Below are 8,037 nucleotides of genomic sequence, written 5' to 3' on the forward strand. Positions count from 1 at the left end.
ATTAATTTGGGCTTCTTTTCATTAAGGCCTCAAATCCTCTATACAATTACTAATTTATTTATCCTGATCAGTTTAAAATTGTTACTGTTCTTGGTATGTATTAATTTAGTCTATAACTATGTATATTGCCACTGAATGGTTTCAATATCAATATTAGTGTATTAAACAGTGTTTGGGGTCACAGAATAATCAGCTGTTCACCCTATTTCTTTTGAGTCTCTTACAAAATTACCAGGACTATGTCTAGAAAATGAGTTACCTAACTCTTCAATATCTACTGATTAATCATTCCACTGCATTAGAAACTGCATCTTAATAAATCTTTGTGAATTACTTATTTTGTGTATCTGTCTTTCTTGTGGTTTGTGTTAACTGTTTGATGAATGCAACACTTAGCTGATTGTGGGTCTGTGAAGCTCATTTATCTTTATTCTGCTCTCTGCTTGTCAACGATTTCACTTTTCAACGCTACTCTTCTTTTGTATGATACACTTTTTTCTTCATCTACAGCTGTGGTTTTCCTTTCATACTGCCTCACACTGGCACACCCGTATTCTTCTGACTCTCACTCTACACATTCAACTCCTTCTATTTCCAATTCACAACTGAAACTTTCCAATCATCCCTCATTCTAAACAACATCCTCACAAGCTTTGCCAGCGTAAGATTATAAATAACTTGCTTATTTGCACAGAAATCAATCTCAGCTTTTCACTATTTATGCAGAGCTACCAGCATTGCATTGCAGTAAACTGCATACTGTTGATTTCCCTCCAATCAGCTTACAACTAATAGCAAAACCAGTGTATGGCCACAGGCACTAACCAATGTTCCCAGGACATGGTCCTTATGATTGGTCGGTGCTAAATCTGGCGTCATCGTGACTACTCCCCTCTGGGTTCACAAGGACGTACCCCCGACAGCGCAGGTCGAGGAGTCCCTCCCACAAAGGTACCAAGAGCAAGGGTGCTTTGAATGGGGGTAGTGACATGCAGCCAATCAGCAATAGCACAGTGAGAATTAGTCACTGATTGCAAGAGCTCTCCAGCCATGCTGAAGTATTTTAACAGCCTGCCACCAAGTGAACAGCCCTTCTTGTCATGTGCCACTGGCACTCTCAAAACAGAAAACAAAGCCTTACCAGAAAACAATATGTCAGCGGAAACAGACAAATCTGCAGATCCTATGAACAAGAAGTCATTCAGGTAGTGGGCAATACCCACATGTCACATCCCTGTTTGCATACACCAATGCAGAAAGGAGCTTTACGATTCAAAGTAGGCACAGGACACCGCACAACCCATCGGCAGACACTTATTCACGTAGTACCCATCTGGAAGACGGAAACCCATGAAGAAGAAAAATTGCAGATGCAAGGGCAGAAGCCGAAAGGTAGATTCAATGTCTAGCTTTGTCAACAAAGCCCCTGGTCCGAACGAGTCAACCAAATCTAAAGCTTCCTCAAACGACTGATAACATATGGAACTGTTTTCCAGAGCTATGACATCATTAACTGATTGACCTGGGGGACGTGAGAGGTGCTGGACAAGCCTATATTTCCCAACTATTTTTTTGGGGTACTACCCCAAATGGGGAGATAACTAAACCAGTTATTGGAGGAGATGCAAAAGGGCCCACTATGCACCCTAAGTCAACCTCCTTCTTTGCCTTATCTGCCAGCACCTCAGGAAAAATGTAGGCTGATCGCAATTTTTTCTTTGCACAAGCCTTCACTTCCTCTACTATAGGGAGGGAAAAAACAAAATTAAAACCGATATGCAGAAACTCCACCTGTTTCTTATCTGGGAAATGACGAAGCCACCTATCCAGAGTGTGTATCTGGACAGGCGATGAGGCCTTACTGCATCTCCCCTACTTCTACCTGCTGTATTCCTTGGACAATCCCTGGCAGGATGCGAGCCACGACATTTTGAGCAAGTGTGTTTGTACTAACACGAATTCCCTTTGTATTTTCCATTGTATTTAACGCATGAGCCATTATTAAGAGCAAAGCATCTGTTTCTATTTTGCGCTGAGGGAGACCCATGTACCCGAAACCTCTGCCCTCTACTATCCTGTGTATCTGTTTCCTTGGGGCATACCAACTCCATCCATGTTTGGACATACTTACAGTTGACCGGGATAAGATGTTGGCCAAATGGAACCACCATCCTTCTTATAAATTCCCGTAATCAAATGAGGGTTTCGTCAGACATCTACAATCGCCTTCGGCCTAGATTCTAGGTGAATAGCTGCAAAAGCCTGTTACCCAATTCAGAAAGGACCTATAAGCTTCTTCACTCATACTGCCTATCTCTTTCGTCTTCATCATTTCATTCCTACCAGTCTCCGTAATGGTAAAAATGTCCATATAAATTTAATTTTTAATTCTATCCCTCGAGCTATTCCTAATACCTGCTGTCACCTCTGTATACAAACAAAGCACCTCTGCCCCTTTGTCAGAACTGCGACTCTCATCCACATGCGCCATCTTTCTATGACTCTTACTACCGCTAAAATGTTCATTCGAAATTTCCATTAACCTTCGTGGTCCGCTATCTTGGTCAGAGGAGCCACTGCTTGTAGAAGAAATGGGAGGGCTATGTGAACAAGTGTATAACAAATCTTGAACTTCACACTACCCACGAGATGCAGTCCTTGGGCTGACCGGCCTTGGATTCTCTAATGCCATCTGAACCGACACCACACTTTGAGGACGGGATAGATGTCTTCTCCTTGTTGATACCTGAGACCCTTGTGGGCCAACCTCCTTACACCTTCCAGCGACCTGTGATTCTGGACAACAGGAAAATTCATTACATTGAGCCATAGGATCCCTCAAAGCATGCGCCACTGAGGTGTGGGGTGTTAGTCTGGGATTAGCTGCAAGTGAACTCTGCTGTGGTGCTGACAGGTCAAGAATGAGGGGGGTTGAGAAACCACTGCAGATACATGGCCATGTTGATGTTGTAGGTAGGTATCCCTCAAGATGGGAGGGGAATAGCACATTCATTCATGAGTGGTGTAAGATGGTGACCAACTATGGCTTGCTATGTGCTGAGAGGCGTATCTGGAAGGAAAGACTCCCAAGCGTTGAGGAGGTTGATCCCTGAATACCTCCAGGGGAAAGTGAAGGGAGAAATTTAATGAATATGCGTGACCAGAAATAGAAAGTGTTATAACGCCACAATGCATATTATGGTGACTTTCAGAAACATTGGAGTGACTATGAAAATTTTGGCTTACAGGATAAGCAGTATGGAAATTGTGATCAACATTATCATACATATCCTGACTGTGTTGATAGTCCATCAGTGGTGGAGTGTTTGCATTATATTGCCTGTTAACTGCCACTAGATGACACTCCTCATCAACATGGGGCCTGAAAAACTGTCATTCCTGCCTCTTGCCTTGTTTGTTATGGAAAGGATTAAACAAGGAGGAATGGGGAGGGGCGAAATCCTGCTTCTGAGATATGAATTGGGGGGGGGGGTGTGCAGGTGCATCTACCCCTACTTTGCTGGTTCCCACCAATGAAGGCATCTGGGGTCCCAGGAGGGCAAGTGTTCATTCATGTATTGCTGGCACACATATGCCAGTTACATTTTCTGAAGGTGAGACAGTAGGGGTGGTGCTCTGAGCACCTACTCTGCTTTGCTGGTTTGGAGGGGTGCGGAAGAGGGGGGGCAAGATCCCCTCCCTGCTGTCCTTTGCTGCACGCTGCCTTTACCAGAAGCTCCGGAGCTAGGCAGCTTAGCTGCCCCCACTGTAGCACGCCTGCGCCTTCTAGCCCCACTACCCTCTCTTACTCCAGAGCAGCTGCGTCAGATGGAGCACCTAGAATGCTCCTGATCAGATGCCTGGCCATACTTAGACCAGGCACTAAGGGCACTGAATTAATGTGAGGTGGTCGGACAAGGAGAAATCTCTCGGCAGGAAAACCGGCCGCCTCACTGAATCTGGCAGGGGAATTAGCTGCTCATCTGGGGCGAGACATGATGAGGAAAAAGAGAAGCTAAAGGTATGAATGGGGTGAAAACAGGCCCAGCAAGAGAGAGGTAGAAGGAGGAAGGGTAGAGGGAAAATAGACAGAGATTATGTAAAAAAAGGGGAAAAAACAAAGATAAAGTGGATATAAGGGTATAATAGAATAAATAGACAGGATATATATAAAATTGATTGAAAAAACAATAAATCTGTTTAAACTCTATATAGACTCAGCCTGACAGCGACACACGGACACCACCAGGATTTGTGAAGTAAAGAGGGAAAATCCACAATGAAGGAAGAATATATAGACTCAGCCCAGTCCCTCCCCAGACATAACCCTTTAAGGTAAGTGCCTGATTCATTATAAACAGATGCCAGATAACATATAACTTGCTGACATGCGCCAACACCAGAAATCAGAGAGAGGGGGTGACTTCACAATAATTTACCCAATAGTAAATCCTGTCAAATAGCACAAAAACGTACAAAAAAAGTCCTTCTGGAAGTCCTAGAAAGAAGTAATAAAATTAAAATAAAAGTAAAGATTAAAATAAAAATAAAAATGAGAATGAGAAATAATAATAAAAGTCTCGAACTCCAGATAGGTATCCTGGGTGTGGAAGAAGATGCGTTTACGTGCGTTCAGCTTAAGGCCTCACTTGACATTTCCACTAGTGTACCAAGTAGAGCGGGGCATCACACATGCAGCAAAGCACCGTATCATCCAATCAACACACACATTTACAAGTCATCATGACTCCACGTTCTTTTTGTTGGTACTACTTCTCTCAACCTGTATATGCTGATAAAAATGTAGTTTTGGACAATATTGGCTCATAATTCCTGCTGCAAACCTGCAACAGTGCCTTAACAATTACTCTCAGCCTTCACCCATCTATTGGTTACTTTTTACTGTACCTGGGCCCTCGCCCAACACTTCATCTCCCAACTTAATGCAAAGCTTGCTATAGAGTCCTGTCCATTATTTAAGTTTGTAAAAAATTATATGGCTGTTATCTAAGATGCCGTAACTTTTTGACTGTCTGTCCTGCTACCTAGGTAGCTTGCCCCGTGTTCTTTCTCTGGTGCTCGTTATTGAACTTCCTCCACTGCTGTTGCGCCTTCGTGTAAGCCATTCATATTTTTTGGAGACAGTGATGAACTCCTCTAGTATTAGCTTACTAGCTGCCAGAGGTTAGTAGGACATTCAACACCCACCCTGTACACTCTGCAAGCTTAAACCTAAAGAAAACATGCCATATACCCCTGTTCTAGAGGGGTACTCAGCCATAAGTTTACAGTTGCTACTATTGTAAATTATTCCAATAAGGTAAGGTTCCAGGTCAGACCCAACTCATCCTGATTTTGTGACCATGTCCCTGTACACCACTTTCATCCCATGGCTGCACACCCTAATTTAGTCTCTATGCTTTTCCACAAAATGCCGCCCCATGATAATTTTTCAAAGATGCTGAGATTCCAGCACATCTATCCGCAGATCATCTCAGCCACTGTGTCTACTCCACTATGCTTTGGTAACACTCTGCATATTATTGCTACCTGTTCTCTGAGTTTCCAGCACATCTATCCGCAGATCATCTCAGCCACTGTGTCTACTCCACTATCCTTTGGTAACACTCTGTATATTATTGCTACCTGTTCTCTGAGTTTCCAGCATATCTATCCGCAGATCATCTCAGCCACTGTCTACTCCAGTATCCTGTGGTAAGGCTCTGCAGATTATTGCTACCTGTTCTCTAAATCTTCAGTGCCTTGCTCCGCAGACCGTCGCACCTTGTGTGCATTCTCCACTACTTTGTGGTAAAGTCCTGCGGACGACCGCATTCTGCAGATGTTATCCACTGTGTTCTTTAGCTATTTCTGCCATTCCCTATCGTACTGCAACCTGAAACCTGTGTAACCGGTGTTAATAAAAACGACTTAATTTCACTACGTTCTCTCTGTGGTTTTTATTGGGAATCCTGACATACGTGTTCTGGGCGTCCAGGTACAGGATGGCTTTGAATTAGTCCTCCTTCCTCTGCCCCATGGAGGTCCACTGGTTGGGCATGAGGGATATCTGATGGCCAGCCTTTCTTCCCCTTTTATCATTGCGAAATGGGGCCCCCCAGACATAATGGTAGTACATATGGGTGGGAAAGATTTGGGAAAGTCACTAGATATAATTATCAGTATCAGAGAGGAATTGAGTATGGTAAAGTCCAGATGGACAGCCATTCAGTTGTTCTGGTCTGGAATGGTACCCTTTGGAGAGTAGAAATACCTCAAACAGTTAGATTGAATCTTGTTAAAAAAAGCTTAATCTTTCTATTTGACATGTGATCAGGTCCCTTGGGGGGTTTGCGATTGACCACCCCCTTATCTCGGTAGATTAGTTATTAGAAGAGATTGGGTTCCCCTCATCAACCGCAGTTTACGGTTGTTCATCAAGCTAATTTTTAGGAAGGTTGGGGGTTGGCTTAGGTCGTCTGGTGGCGAGCTGTTGGTCTGTTAAAGGAGGACAGCAGTGGTAGGAAAGTACTGCTATCAGCGGCTGATACACACAGCGCTATAGATGATTGGCTGCAGGTCACTGCCCCCTTTGCGGTTAAGGTGACTCTTGGTCCTTTTTTTGAACTACCCCTTAACTTGCTTTGTGTGGGCACGTCATTGTGAGTCTATGGGGAGTGTAGTCATTCTGATGCCAGGTTTAGCGCTGGCCATTCTTTGGTTAATGGATTCAGGGCCAGTTGGCCATCCACTTGTAGTTCGGGTATTCAGTTGTTGAAGTTGCTTTCTCCACCACTAAAGAAATTCTTTAAATAAACTGTGACCTATTTTTTGCCAAAGATAATATGTGTCTGAGTCGTTATTCCATATTTACGTGTTACGTTATAATTACTTGAGAGTAATTGTGAAAGGAGGCTTTATGTAGTTTAATGAAATATGCATGGCATATACAAATATTTTGTAAAACATTCATAGAGCAGAGGAGGAAAGCGGTGGGCAAAGTGTTCAGTATAGCAAGTGTTCCAATCAAGCCAATTAATTAGGGGAGACGAAGCAGAAGATAGGCGGGGGGAGAGATTTCCAGTATTGGGCATATGCGGTTCTAGTAGCAATAAGGATTTGTTCCACAACATAATGATTATAATGTTGAAGCTGTGGAGAATAATGGTGTAAAATAGCTACCTCTGGTGAGGGAGTCAATGTCACATTTATACCCCAATGTATTAATACAAAGGGTCTGAATCTGTGGGCAGCTCCAGAAAGTATGCAGCAGAATCCCAACCTCACCACAATTCCTCCAACAAAATTTGGAAACATTAGGCAGAAATGTATGTACTTTGTCAGGTGTTAAATACAATCTATGAATAAGTTTAACTAACATTTCAGAGTGATTAATGCATTTGGACATTTTAAAAACATATTAAAAAATGCAATCCCATTGATCCTCTGTCAAGGACAGCTGGAGATCTGTTTCCCACTGGAGTTGGGAAGTCAATTTATGGACATATAGATGTCAAGATGGATTTATACCAGGAGGATATGTCACCTGAGCGCGCCTAATGTGTGACAAATGAAGACTAATGGAAGGAGGGGGGTTTCAGGGTGGGTAAGAACAATCCTGATATTAAATCCAATATCGGATCTATAAGTATATGTAAAAATCTTGTGTAGGAATATTACACTTTTTGTGTAAAAGGTAAAAGAAATCAGTGTATCTACAAGCAAATTTGAATGATCCCAGCAATGACTGCATCTCTTTCAATATTACCTCTTAGCCCCATTCACATACATAACCTCCTCCTTAACTTTGCACACATTATCCAGGGCAGGTTGACAAACCAGCCCTGGATAAAGATTAGTCAATTAGGCCGATGCACCCCAGCCCTCCAGCCCAGCCTGCCCCTGAAAGTAACTTAGCTATATTTTTCCTAATTCGTATTTGAGAAGACCTCTTTTGAGGGTATTGTTGTGGACCTTCTGCCTTCTGACCCCTGGCTTGTCTGACCCTCCTTTTGTCTTATTCTCCCATGAGTCCTC

The sequence above is a fragment of the Mixophyes fleayi genome, chromosome 6 (assembly GCF_038048845.1).
Source record: "Mixophyes fleayi isolate aMixFle1 chromosome 6, aMixFle1.hap1, whole genome shotgun sequence".
NCBI classification, from domain to species: domain Eukaryota; kingdom Metazoa; phylum Chordata; class Amphibia; order Anura; family Limnodynastidae; genus Mixophyes; species Mixophyes fleayi.